This window comes from Fistularia commersonii, chromosome 5, assembly GCF_037954325.1.
Source record: "Fistularia commersonii isolate RoL2024-O1a breed Wild chromosome 5, RoL_Fcom_v1.0, whole genome shotgun sequence".
Lineage (NCBI taxonomy): Eukaryota > Metazoa > Chordata > Actinopteri > Syngnathiformes > Fistulariidae > Fistularia > Fistularia commersonii.
Window position 1 is genome coordinate 16,078,948 of NC_141288.1, and position 15,320 is coordinate 16,094,267.

The window sequence follows — 15,320 nt, forward strand, 5'->3', positions numbered from 1 at the left end:
TCGATTCGGATACTAGCAACCCCGTGAAGTCTTCATTTTTACCACCCGTGTGCAGCTGACTCAGCCGGCAAAGTTTGTGATAGTTTCTCAGCGAGTTGATGCCTAGTGTCTGGACAAACATGAGTAATGTATTACTAAGGAATTAGTTCCCTTCCGAAGACTCACACCCAGACAGCGCTGCAGCTGCAGGCAGGACTGAGTGATTCACGTAAACAAAGAAATTATACGCTTGGTAGCCAAGGTTTAAATAGATTTCATTTCTGCTTTGCAAAAACAGAGCCTGGGTTGACACATGTATTAATCAAGTGAGATATTTGGTTTGAATCAGATTTCAAGAAATACACTATACGGACAAAAGTATTTGCTCACCCATCCAAATAATTGGAATCTGGTGTTCCCATCATTTCCATTGCTACAGGTGTATAAAATGAAGCACTTAGGCATGCATACTGTTTTTACAAATATCTGTGAAAGAATGGGTCGCTCTGAGAAGCTCAGTGAATTCCAGGGGGAACTGTGATAGGAGGCCACCTGTGAAACAAATCCAATCGTGACACTTCCTCGCTCCTAAATATTCCACAGTTAACTGTCAGCTGTATTATAAGAACATGGAAGTGTTTGGTATGACGGGAACTCAGCCAAGAAGTGGTGGACCACGTAAACTGAGAGAGCGAGGTCAGCGGGTGCTGAGGCGCATAGTGCGAAGAGGTCGCCAACTTTCTGCAAAGTCAATTGCTACAGACCTCCAAACTTCATGTGGCCTTCAAATTATCTGAAGATTAGCTTCATAGAATGGGTTTCCATGCACCCAAGCCACACGTCACCAAGTGCAATCCAAAGAGTCGGATGCAGTGGTGTAAAGCACGCCACCACTGGACTCTAGAGTAGTGGAAGTGCATTCTCTGGAGTGACAAATCGCGCTTCTCCATCTGGTAATCTGATGGACGAGTCTGGGTTTGGCAGTTGCCAGGAGAACGGTACTAGTTCCATTGAAAGGAACTCCGAAAGCTTCAGCATACCAAGACATTTTGGACAATTCCACACTCCCAACTTTGTGGGAACAGTTTGGAGTTGGCCCCTTCCTTTTCCAACATGACTATGCACCACAAAGCAAGGTCCATAAAGACATTGATGACAGAATCTGGTGTGGATGAACTTGACTGGCCGGCACAGAATCCTGACCTCAACCCGATAGAACACCTTTGGGATGAATTAGAGCGGAGACTGAGAGCCAGGCCGTCTCGTCCAACATCAGTGTGTGACCTCACAAACGCGCTTCTGGAAAAATGGTCAAAAATCCCATAAAAACACTCCTTAACCTTGTGGACAGCCTTCCCAGAAGAGTTGAAGCTGTTATACCTGCAAAGGCTGGACCAACGTCACATTGAACCCTATGGATTAGGAATGGGATGTCACTTAAGGTCATATGCGAGTCTAGGCAGGTGAGCGAATACTTTTAGCTAAATAGTGTATGTGCCAGTAAATTTTGTTTACAGCTTTGGCAAAGAGTTTCACCTCTTAAAGGGATCCTGGGTTACCTTATTAGACCAGCTACATAAAAACAATAATAAAATCTGAGGATCTGAGTTTGTTTAAAATTGTAAAAAAAAAACGTTGCCATTGTTGTTTACGTTGCAATGCTGTCTTGGTAGTGATGTCATGAGGTTCAACTCGGCTCAGTCCGTGTCATCTGTGCGACCAGTCCGTTTGAAGCTGAGAGACATGAGCGAGGAGGATAATGCTGAAGACAGAAGTCAAAATGAGTTTCAAAATGAAGACAAACATGCAAAGAGGCAAAAGTCGCTGATGTGCTTGCGGTAACTGCATTGCTATGCCAAGAGAGAGAGAGAGCGTCTGTTGTAACAAGCTCGACTTTTTTTCATCGGGTCTTCAGGGTAGGCTTACGGAATGCTGTGCTGACTGACCGTCAGCTTCCTCCGTGATCACGCTTTCGTCATCAGATGCTACTTTTTATAGTAGCGGGTTAATGGCATCCTCACAGGAGAACATCCAGCATCTTCTGCCTGTGCCGTTTCTTCGAGCGGGTTTCACTCATTTCCTGAGGGCATTTTGCATGTTCAGGAAAGAAAACTGTAGGCTTTGGTCGGCTAAATGCATCATGCATTAGGAGAGAAGCAGCGAGAACACCTTTCGGAAGATGTGTACGTCCACAAGTATTTTCCCACTCCCTTCTTCCCTTCTTGTGCCTTGGTAAGCTGTGTAGCTTAGCATCAGTCCCTTTGTTCAGCCCCTTTGTTTTCCTTGGCCTGGAAACTATACCCAAAAGCAGCACAATATAGCATTATTACCGTATATATCGTATTGTACCAAGTTAACATGCAGAACCCCGGAAACGTCATCAACATAGCATGTATTGCGCTAATCACTGCGCTAGTAAAACAGTGGCTGTTAAAATATGTGTGACGAAATAACAATTGTTCATGCCTTTTTAACAACATATTCCAGTATGAGACAAAGAGTATAGTATATTTATGTCAATTAATCCTCCCAGCAGAGGTTCCCTTTTAAAATAAGAAGGCAAAAATGTCAAAAAAAAGGCTCTGTTTGCCTGAACTAAGTAAAATAATTGGCCTCTTTTCTTAAGTAACTTGTCACCATTCGTCCCCTTAACAACGCTCCATATATTCTACCTGCCAAAATCACAAATTTATTGGTCCGTTGGTCATCCATTGAATTGAAAAGTTGAAATCTTGATTACTTGTCAGATTTGCTTTCTATTTCAAGTGACATTTCAATTACAAAATCAATCTTTAGCAGCAATGTAGCATTTTACATCTTCATATGCTGCATTCTGAATGTGTAACCTCTCTAAGACCTCTTCCAAACATTCGGCCTGCCTCCTCTTGAAATTACAATATTGTTTATCCTGAATTCTGGCTTCCTCTTTCCCACCGCATTGTGAATCCCTTGGATTCCACAAATGTGCATCAAAAAGTACTGTTTGTATGTCAGCATATGCCCAGCATTGCCAATGTGTGCATTTATGAAGTCTGCTACAGATGTGCGTGTGTGCTCTGCACTTGGAAGTGCTCCACGCTCTTGAATTCGTGGTGGTTTCCTCCTGCCAGTAAACCTCAGCTGTGGAGCACATGGTTCAGCTGGTGCAGGGTCACTTTGAGGACACTCGGGGTAACTGAGGAAACCCAAAAGCACGCAGAGTTTTGAAATGCACTAACAGTAAGACGTTAGCCGTCAGATGTCTATTCAGAAAGGCTTTTTTATTTGATCATGACTAAACTGCCTTGCCCTCTCTTACACTTTTGTTCATTCATTCATTCATTCAGTTCCATGCCCTGCACGCAGCGCCGACGGTTAGCAGTTGGTTAGCATCTGGTACTCCAGTCTTTGAAGTGTCCCCTGAAGGTTGGCATTTATTGACCCCTTGTTGGTGGGTTTTCCTGATGACTGAACACGTTGAATCAGCAGCTGAGAGCAGCGGGCGAGAGAAATCATTCTCACCAGCGGGTTCTGCTCAGGCAAACCAGTACATGATTGATCAATCCTGACAGAACAGCACCAATAGAAAATTGCCAAATTCGCCTTATTTTTAAACGTATATATGTGTGTGTTTATATATCGTTATTTCCGGACCGTAAGCGGCTACTCTTTTCACACGCTTTTAACACTGCGGCTTAAACAAAGATGTGGTTAATTTATGGATTCACAAGCTTCATGCCGCCAAAACATTTTGCCTCGCCACATCGGGCCAATGAAATTAGCTTGAAACTCTGAGTATGTTCAATTCCGACACTGAGGAAGACGACTTTAACGGTTTTAGTGTGCAGGAGGAAGACGAAGATAGCGATCAGCTGGAGAAGGACAAAGCGGGGATTGAAAGTAGATGGATGGATGGATGGATGGATGGACTTTTTTATTTATTATCAATCTTTTTCATCAGCTGTGTTACAGGCACTTTTTGGGGAAAAAAGGCACATTTCCAGAATGTATCTGTGGATGTTTCCCGTATGCATTTTAATTTAAAAAAAAAAAAAAAAAGTTCTGTGTAAATATCTCATGTTACAGCATGGACACCTGCGGGTTATGGACAAGTGCAGCTTATATATTTACATTTATACTTTTTTTTTTTTTTTTGCTGGTTTGGCTTATATTCAGTGCACTCCATAGTCCCGAAAGTATGGTGCATATGTATATGTATATGTATATGTATATATATTTCGTGGCCTTTCCATTTTTGTTGGGATAATGGATATATGCCGCTTGCCGCTGCTGGTAAACTGACATTTTCTCATGCATGGGTAAAACATGCGAGTTGACCATCATCTTGGCGGTGTGTTCGAATCCAAGTTGAACAAACACAGGCAATGCAATAAGCAGCAGTTATTGGCACTCGTTCTTTGACGTCAGTTTGGTGTGTCTTAACCCTCAGGTCTGCCGTTTCCCAAAGCTATCCTTAGACAACAATCTTCTTTGTTCCATTGTAAGGCAATGGGAGAGAGATAATCATAGTGTTGAGGTACACGGAGGGAAACTATGCTCTAAACTAGAAGCCAGATGTGGCACCATGTGCTTTTGTTCAGCTGTCAGTGGCCTGCGCCGCCTCTGATGTCAGGCACTCCTTAAACTTGCTGCCCTCTGATGCGGTTCGGTCTGCCTCTCTCTCACCCGGCTGCATGCTAAACAGCCGGCGATTTAGTCAGACAAATTGGAAACTCTGCGGAGCAGCCCCGACTGGGACTCAGTGATAGAAAGTTTTAAGGTGCAGTTAGGAAACCTGTGAGAGAAGTCAGCGGGAGCTTTCGAGAAATCAGTTTGCATCAGATGTCTGGAGTCAGGAAGTATAAGCGTGATATGGAAGAGCTGCGGCTGCATTTGTAGTTGTAGCTGCCTGCCCGGGGGTGAAAATGGGGAAATTGGAATTTTTTTGTTGTGTGCAAAAGAAATAGAATACAGCATCTCCCAGACTTTGTGACACATGAACCCAAGTGTTTGATTGCACCACTGTGACAATTTATGTATCTGCTTCGTGTCTGAGGACACAAACAGCAAAACTGCTCTGAAATTGATCTCATCCATCCGAAGACAGCGGATGAGAACGGACGTTTTTGTTACGTGTCCACAGACACAGAATGGCACTCATCAAATATCCAAAAGATCAGATGCTAATTATTCGCCGCTTCATCTGCTAACCTTGTGACACTACCAATTCGATAATACAATCAATCACAGCTTATTGCGCCCAACACAAACATCCATAACTACCTTTTTGGAAATGTCAGGGCTTCTATCTGTTAAATGCTCTGCTTTGTTCACCAATTCATTGCTATCTCTGTTGGACTGCTGTAAGCTGCTTAACAGGTACCATACTTAGTTTATCAGACCTCTATCGGTTTATCTAAGAGCTTCCTGCTGCATCTGGAGCAATGGCTTTATCAAAGTGGTGAGAGCAGAGCGAAAACGCTCCGATCTCGAGCCATAAAACCAAAAACAATGACTGGAAAGGCCGTTAAACTGGAGGAAAAGACCAAGGAGAACAGTTTGGTGGTTATCTTTAGGGTTACTACTTACAGTGACCTTTCCCCTTTCTTCAAATGTATATATATTTAGCGCATTTTAACATCCCTTGGCTGGAACACAATAGTTACTTACACCCAATCGCAAACATCAGCCGTAAGTACAAATTTTATAGATCTGTCTATATCTGAATACATAGAATACAGAATTGTGCTATTATTTGCGTCTCAAATCCCCTAACAAAGATTTTTTTTCTGTTTATGTAACCCAGAATGGTCCTTAACATGTGTAAAAGCTTTTCTCACACATAGTCCCGTGTAAATTTTTGGGAATACCTTCCAAGTGTCACTAGCGTAAATATTTTTCACACGAGCTCTTGCAGATTTCTGAGAAAATCACTTCTTACTGTGATTCACACAGGACTTCCTCCAGAAAAAAAAAGCCTGTATGTGTGAATGCAGCTTAATAACAGGGAAAGAAAATTGCCTTGAAGGGAAAGAAAATCAAGTCCAGTTGCTACGAGGAGAAGATTTTTGTGAGAATAAACCATGACCTGGATGGCGGGATAGACATGATCCTCAGGGTTCTCACGGTTGCTCTGTATTTGTTTAGGGAAAGTATTTTTTATATGATTTCAAAAGTTTTTTCCCTACTGAGAAAAGATGGCTCTATTGTAGAATTTCACTCCCAAGTCATTGCAAGCAGAGGTTTAGTTAAATACTGAGGATAAAATTAATAAACCAGGTCAACACTATATGATAATAGATTGACCGTCAGCCGGGTTTGAATGAAAATGCTAATATTGCCTTTCTGTCTAGTTTGTGCAAAAGCAGATGTATCCGTGTTATTCCTATTGGACAAAGGGCAAAGATGTAACATGGCAACAATAAATAATTTACATTGGATTCTGTATACCATTCCCTGCGCTCCATTTTGACATTGCATTAAGGAGAAATGACTTATATGTTTGTTTAAAAAGAAGAAAAAGAAGAGGGGGCCTGTTTGTCTTTATTGGGATCTACTGGCTCTGAGAACTCTGCATCTAGTTATATTGTTTTTATTTATGGACATGTGTTTCGATGCAAGAAAACAGAGAAATACAACTTAAATCTAAAATGATCTTTTTTTTTTTTTTCCAAAAAACACAGGGTCTTGATGGGTCTGGTTGAGAAAGGGCATTGAAATTGTACATTATTCCAATATCTACTGATACTATTGTTTTCATAAACATATGAATATGTGATGGTACCTTTAGCGTGTTTCACACTGAAGGTAAGATTAAGAATTTAGGCCTTTTGTACCTACTCTCAGTGTTTATCACAATATATAGGGTTGAATAGTGTGGTAAACAAATAGAAAACATATATTTTGTATGCAGAATGTGATCAGCCTATCTGAGTAGAGCCAGGACGATCAGTGTTTTCACTTGTTTTGTGATTATAGTTTATAGTTTAAGTAGCACTGTGGCATTTGTGTCCCTATGAATGCGAAGGCTGTGCTGTATGACGCGTAAAAGGATGTAGCATCGTGTCTTAAAGTCCTGAGATGTTTTCCAACTGTTGTGCTCTGTTTTATATAAGGTTACCAAAGAAAAAAAAAGTATTCCTTAACTATATGACTAAATGATTGTTGCCAGTGCCCCATCCAACTAAATTAAGTCTCCCACCCCGGTGTCATATTACTAAATTGCAAGTTCACCTGATATGTCATTGAGTTTACCTGTTATCAGCTGCACATCTGGTTATTGTCTGCTTGTTTTCCACTTGAGTATAACAAAAATAACTGTTATAGTTTTATATAAACTTTTTTTCAGCCCTATTGAATTTTTGTATTGACCCACTGGCAGTTTTGCTTTCAGCTTTTAGGAAATGATGAGTTCACGGGGGAACAGGGTCCAACAGCTAAAATCAAAAAACATAAGTCACCATTTCTCATTAATCTTTCAATTACTTTTTTTAAAAACGCTGTTGTCTGCAGATGAGCCTAACAAACCGGATGTCATACAGCCACCTTGACAGGCAGAAGTCCGACACCTGATACTCTAATCTCTAAAATGAGACATCCTGTATGTCCTTTTTGTTGTTGTTGTCACAATCTGTTAACAATGTTTTGGGTTGAGGAGTCTCATAGTCGAGACCGACCTACTTAACAGTTGGATTGTACAACGTATTGTTTTTGCATGAATAGGCACTATTTTGTGTTGTAACCTACTTTAACACCTGCAGTAACAAAACACGAGCCGGCCTCTCCACTTCAAACGCATACTTCTCTCTCACTGTTGGACACGGCTTCAAAGTACTTTTCCCGCCGTCCCTCCAAAGCCCGTTGTAAAACCTGGGCTGAAGCAAAGGCACGTGTTTGTTTCTCCACGTCAAGGTGTATGTTGCCATGGTACCAAGGTGCTGTTGATACCGGAGGGTGAAAACAGAAGTGGAGGACAGCGAACGAGGCGGCGGCGAGGCAGAGGAGGTCACACAAAGGCTCGGACAGAAGGCACGGCCCGGCTGTCGGAATAAATCAGCGGTTCAGGGTGGATTCTGTTTACGCGCTCTTAAGTTGTTCACGCAAACTGAACACACACTCAAGCGACCAGTAAAACTGTGGATAAAATGCCAAAATATTTTGCTGAAAGATGCTTAAATGGGCCGGACTGAAGAGTCAGCCTCTGAGGTCGTCACCAATAAGGGACTTTTACTGAATGTTTTCTTGGATCGCTCTTGCAACTTGCCCCCATTTTGATCAACTTTACCATTGTTTACACTGCTGGAGCATAATAGTACGAATACCGTGCATAATGGAACAATGTGTTCCTCTGGGGTTAAAGCAGAAAAGGAAGTCCAGCTGTGTTGAGCTTCCGTATCGCAACTAATTACATGTGAAACACTGTAGGCGAGCGCAACACGGCATAATTAGTTACTTAGCAGCTAACCGACGAGCGGCGCCCATATATCAGATGTCCGACCGACCACCTTGACTCGCATAATGTGAAACATCGGCGTAATTAAATGAGCTGTGCCCTTTTCCCCGGCTTAAAACGAATGCAGCTAGCCTCGTCAGCACGTGCCAAGGAAAGGCGCTGTGTTCGCTTATCCAGTGCGCAGAGGCTACGGCCGACAGCGCGTGAAGTGATGGATGGATGGGTGTCTGGGTATTATGTTGTTAAATAGGAGAACCATGACCGGCGAAGCGATGTAAAATGGTTAAAAATGCATTAAAAGAAGCCGGATGTAAGTTAGACTGCAAGTCTCCCTCCTTTCTTGGAGACAGTGACTTGAGGGGGGACCTGCTCGTGGTTTGCAAAAAATTGCACGTGTATTCGTTTCTTCACTCTGCTGTATTTTTCCCCTGTTTTTAATAGACAGATATTTTATTTTGAGTAACTAAAATACAAACGGGACTCCAGCGGAACGCCAACATAATTTAAGTGTCGCCACTCAGCCCCATGTATGTTGCGGTTTCGGATGGCGACCTTTTACCTTAAATAGACACAGCTCTCAACTTGATCGTGTGTTTTTTTTTTTTTTTTTTTTTTAAGATTTGTCTGTTAGCAAATCAATGCGTCACCTATTCAATCTGAAGATTGTCGCTCATCCGGATCATTGGCGTTCAAAGGCCTCCTCAGTTCCAGAGAAGTGACGAAACCTCTTGGATGACTGAGAGACAAAATAAAGCAGAAAAGGAAAACATTTTTGAGAAATTAAGCAACACTAGTTGCAACAATGAGTTTTATCAGCCTAATGTATTCTACACGTCCAAATATTATTACACGGACAATGTGTCTTTTATACCTTCTTTTATTTCTGATGTTTTGTTGCTTTTGAGCCTGATGCTGGAGTTTATTTCCATTTTTGCAACATAAATATAGCAAACGTTGTGTAAATGGTGAAAATGTTGCACATCTTTTAGATATTAAATTGATATCTTTCAGGTGTTATGGACTATTTAATAGCATTATGTGGTGAAATAAGCTCTGGTGGGACAACACTTGGAAATTTGTCGTCATTTTAGTTCCTCTCAAAAGTTGCTATTGGTTCCATTATCTTATAAATTCAGTATTCGCTGGATTTTAGTTTGTGTGTCTATTTTAATGGAACGTAATAAGACGGGACATGAGTCTCTTATGATCCCTAAAGCCACATGGCCACATGAAAGCACAACGCGGCCTGTCACAACAACAAGAGCAACAGACATCAATTACATTTTCCCCTTCTTGTAATTGACTGGATATGAAACAGGCCCGAGCCTCACTGTCATTCTCCGTGGAACTCATTTCCTGGTTGTTATCAGTTCATATGGCTATGTTTTTCCTGGACAGTAACCCTAGTGAAGAGAGAGCAGTGATCACAGGAGGGCTCAGCGGCTTAGCCGTGCCGACCACCCCACCGACGGCCGTTACGCAACCGGCCAGGCTACTTTCGGTCAGTGCAAGGTGGAGGAAGGGGTCGGAGGGGCTTACGAGAGAAAAAAAAACAACCTCTGCGCATAAACAAAATTCTCAGTTCATCGCAGAGTCTTCGATTGAAACTTGCACTGTGAAATCTGCGCGACACAGACGCGCAAAGGACGGCACCTGGTGCAAAAAAAAAAAAAAAAAAAAGAGGGTGTTGCTGCTGATGAGTCTGCAGTCAGACAGAGAGAGGGAGAGAGTGGGCAGCACTGCTGGCTCAGCTAAGCCTTGCCTGTCACCTCTCTGTCAGGTCAGCACATTTAGACATATATCTGCCATGCAGAGCTGCTGGGCTGGTGACATGCCACTCACCCCCACGCCCATCCCCCCCTCACCCCCTCCCCGCTGCTAAAACTACTCACATCCCCTCGGGTTTTTCAGTGACAACCCCCCCTTTCCTCCTCCCCCTGGTCCAAATTCATTATTTTTACCTTTTTCCAAAAGCAGATATTTACTCACAATCCTCCTGCCGTCGGCCGTTCGATAAATCAAAGTGGCCTGAAAGACCCCATTTAAAATTGCTCATAGTGGTGATATAATTAGTCTTTATCATTCTATAAAAGGATGTCAGTGTAGCACCGAGAAGATGGATCGATCCGGACGCTTGCATGCATGTCATTTATGATTCGTGGCTCTGCAAACATTTAATATACCTGATTATATCTCGTCATACACATTCACAGGATGTTACATTTGCTCTCCTTTCCCCTTATTTAAAATCCACGTCCTGACAATGGCTTGCTGAAATATGCAGTTAATCAGAATTTATTTGTCAAATTTTGCATCTGAGAACTCAACCCTCTCTCGGCGGGGGGGGGGGGGGGGGGGGGGGGGGGGGGTAAATTATAGGGATATTGAATTAGATGGAATAAGACTGTGTGTCCACTTAACAAACTGATGGGAATCATTTGATGCGGTTTGGAGCAGCAGCAGTGCGGTTGGCGCGTTTTAACAAAGGAAAACGTTAGTGGAGATCTGGCAGGCACTGAGGAGGAGATCCAGCGTCAGATAGGTTCGGGGGAATCGGGATATTGAAAATCTGGGTCCGTCGCTGGCATGATTATGAGTGTACCATTAAATTAGTTAAAAAAAACAGCGCACTTACTGTACGACTGGCATCAGCGGAGGGACCAAATGGTGATTACTGTCTCTTCATTGGCAATTAGTTGATAGTTGGCGAACAGCATTGGACTGCATTAGAACCACCCACTTAGCCAGGGAGCGGGCCATATAATAAAAATAATGCTAATAAATTGAATCAGTCACTATATGAATGTTTCTGTGATTTTAATTATCGCTGTTCTTGATCGGAAATAGTCCAAAGTAAAAGTTCTCAAAATTTGTGCCCTTAAGATCTTGCGAGGAGACATGATAATTTTTTAATCGAAATTCCCCTGTAAGGGCCAAATTGTTGACATCGGCGATTATTCCTTGTGAAATACAAAGAACTGTATAGATAACTATATATATAGATCATTATCCCCCCCCTTTTTTTTTAATTTTTATTTTCATTTTTATTTTTTCATACTGTTGATACAATTTTCTACTGTTATTTATTATTGTTATGTTTTACTTGTAACTCTGGCACAACAATTTCCTTCGGGATAGATAAAGTTGTTCTTATTCTTACATAGATTGGAAAATGTTTTTATCAAGCAATAATCCTCCTCCATTCTATCTTCCGAACATAGCGATACGAACATTTTCATTTGGTTTCATCTTCCTCATTTTTTTAATACATTCTTATAATTTGCCTTTAAACAGACCCCCCCCCCCTCCACCGGTGACAAGCATTTGGACACACTGATTTTTTTTTTTTTTTTTAGGTACCTCTTCCCTGTCTCTTACTCAACAGAGAGAACCTATCGGTGGAATTCTAACCAAAAATACTAGTGTTTCATACAAGAAACCCGTTCTCTCTTGCTGGAAAATGCACTGCTTGGAACAGCCCCCTGTGCCCAAAAATAAAACCGAGATAATGAGGTCTTTCTGGCGATGCGTGGAAGTGAGAGCAGAATCGGTACGGATGATGAGATGATGAAGGGCAGGTGAGCTGATGAGTGAATGTAGGGCAGGTGTACTGTTAGGCCTAGGCAGTCTCACACACGCACACACACACACACACACACACACACATGCATGCAAGAATATGTGCACACAAGCAAGATAATGTGCATCACACTAGTTTGCATAATATTGAAAAGTCAAAGCCTGATGTGTTTAACGTTATTTATGGAAATGATATTTGGAACTGCTCCTTTTTATCCAAAGTATCTCCCAGAATTCCACTTATAATTTAATATGAAGCTATCGGGACTTCCTTTGCACTTTGGACGTGCGATATAATTGATTATACATATGATATGATTAATATTTATTGCATGAATGTCAAACTAGTCCATCCATCTACAATTCCCCTTTATTTCCAGTGTGTTTGTGAGCGAGAGGGTGAAAGGCAACAATAAAGTCCATTTCCCCTTTCGTTTTGAAATTAATAAAGATTAATGCAGGAAATCCAGCTCATGTAAAATTGAGTCACAACTAGTTTTCGTGTGTTTGTTTTGCTCAGGGTTCAGCTGTCAGGCTCATCAGTGTCACTCTTTTCCCGTCTCACCTCAGGTCCGTATGAGATGTCATCATCCACGTCGAAAATTATAATACGGCAAAAACTAACGCGGAAAGAAAGTAAAAGCGATGTTGTACTGCAATCCGCCTGTTCGGCTCTTACGGTTACTAGACAACAGATGTTTTTTGTAGCAGGCAGGCCTTTCCAGATGGTTTCACATGTGAGTAAGAGGAGTAAGAAGATGACATTCTGTAGAATCCCTCACATTCATCCAATTTGATTAATGATGCAGTTCAAAATATATATATTTTTGCATATATATGTATATTTACACGTTATTTGTTAACTGTCTAATGCTAGGCTATACTGAACAATTTTCACAGTGGCAGACTTAAAACTGAAAGTCAGAAGGAAATCTCTGTCTTACTGGATTCATGGATTCATTCATTATGGGGTGGTGATCTTAACAGGTTTAGATCAGTCTTTTTCCTAGATTACAACAATATCTGAGATATTTGGGAAACGCCAGAGCCAGAATTCGAGCACTTTTCCAAAACGTGTCAGTGTTTGATATTCTGCCAGCACACATTGACTAATGCTGGGATTACAACTTAAGATTTTGCAAAGACTTAACATTGAAAGTCAGAAGGTAACCTTAAGATTCTTATAGGAGTCGCAGCTCCCGGTATCTTGGTCTTTCGGTGTAAGAGGGTCATCTTTCAGTTGTAGCTCAGTCTTTTCCAACCCTCGGGCTTACGACAATACCAAACACGTTTGATGTTTTCGCGAGTTTTTGCAATATGTCTTTTTTGCACAAAAAAATGTTCTCAAAGCATTCATATTTCTTAACAGCTACATGTACAATATTTTTTCATACTCTTGTGCACTCCTTATCTTTCACTTGTTACTTAAGACACTTTATAGTTTATTTGTATTTCTTATACTCCCTTTTTCTCTCTTTTTTTTTTTTACTGTTTATACAATTTTCTACCATTATTTATTTTTGTTATATTTTTTTTGTAACTCTGGCACAACAATGTCCTTCAGGACAAATAAAGTTGTTCTTATTCTTATGTACGGGTGTAGTGCAGGGACCAATAACCATTTGCAGTAAACCGACATATAGGATAGTAAAAGGTTGCACAATCAAATCGTTTTAAAACAGTTTTTTTTACTCTTGCAAAGTAACTAGGAAAAGTAGCGGATGGCCTGTTAATGTCACGAAAAAAAAAGGGTAATGGCCACTGTCGCCATGAAAAAGTGTGAAATGATGGTGAAAAGAATAATATCACACAAGCATTGTTTACATGGTGTACAGACAGAACGTATGCTTTGGTTTACACCTTATGGCTTTCACAGTGGCAGATTTAAAACTGAAAGCCGGAAGAAAATCTTCCGCGGCGCGTTCCCGTCATCTCGGTCGTTCAGTGCTCGTTGGTAATCTTACAGTCTTATGTCTGTTCCTAGACTCCAGTTTATGACGATATCAGACGTGTTTGATATTATCACAAATCTTCGCGGTGACGTAACACAATCGACAACCTATAAATGAGCTCCGACAAAACCGCTAGACAAACAGGGCCGGGTTGGTGGTATGGATGAACAGGAAGGGTGACGGACGTCCTGATAAATATGGAGCGTTCAGAAACAACCCGGCATGGACGATGTCGACTCTCCGACGTATCAAAACTGAGCGGAGAAGGAAAAGCAATGGACTAAAAGAGCAGAGGCTCTGCAAATACCCTCTAAAAACATTGCATGGTTGGAAAAAAAAGTGCAAAAGGAATCTAGTTGTAGTCCTATAATTAGTGACCCCGCAAGAAAGATTCATAGTCTTTGTAAAATCTCAAATTTAAAACTGAAAACTCTGTGAGATGATAGTTTTCCATGAGTCTTTTCCAAAGTATTTAGATGCATGGGTGGCATAAGACATAAAATCCCCCTTTTCGGAGAAAATCCCGTCATCCAGTTCATATTAACCGATGTTCGGTAAATTTCTTTTCGGCGTTTCACCGCTGTTGAGAGATGCCTTTTCTTTTGAAAAATAAAGGGGAATATTGGGCCGTGGATGTTATCCAGAAATGATTCACCGTTATGATGAAATTTCCATCGCACAACCTCACGCTAAAAAAAGAAATGTGTCACTTTGTAGTAATTTGTAAGAACTGTTAAGGTCTTGACAAATACACAGTATTTTTAATTAGGAGCATTTTTAAATGTTGTATCAGCACTTCGTTTGAGCAAATGCAAAATCTGTAACAAAGACTGTTGATAGTTTTCCATGAATCTTTTTCAAATCTTTTCAAAGTCTTTATATGTAATGGATAATATTTATGCTATTATAATCATAGTTGCTGTCTGTGGCTCAGTTTGTTTAGCGTGCGTCCTTCAGAAATAACCATAGTTGTGTGAAACCTTGAAAGGGTAAGTTCCAATTACATGATTTCTTGAATAAGTCACGACAGTAGAAAGAAAAAAAAAAAAAAACATTAGCCAGCCCATCCCAAATCTTTGTGTTTCTGCATTTCAGTCCACGAAACTCTGTTTTTAATTGAATTTGTTAACAAGACTCCATACACTTCATATCATTCAATTGAATTAAATCATATGATATAATATGATATAATATAATACAATATAATGTAATAACATTCATCTGATCTGCAGCATTTTCATGCACTGTCATGAGAAAGGAGACAAGGAGATATGGGAAAGAAAAAAAAAAAGAAAAGTTTGTTATTTCCAAAAAAATGCACCTTCAGCCAGAGTAGTTAATTTTATGTTCCTGGCTTGGGGTCAACGGGATAAAAGCAA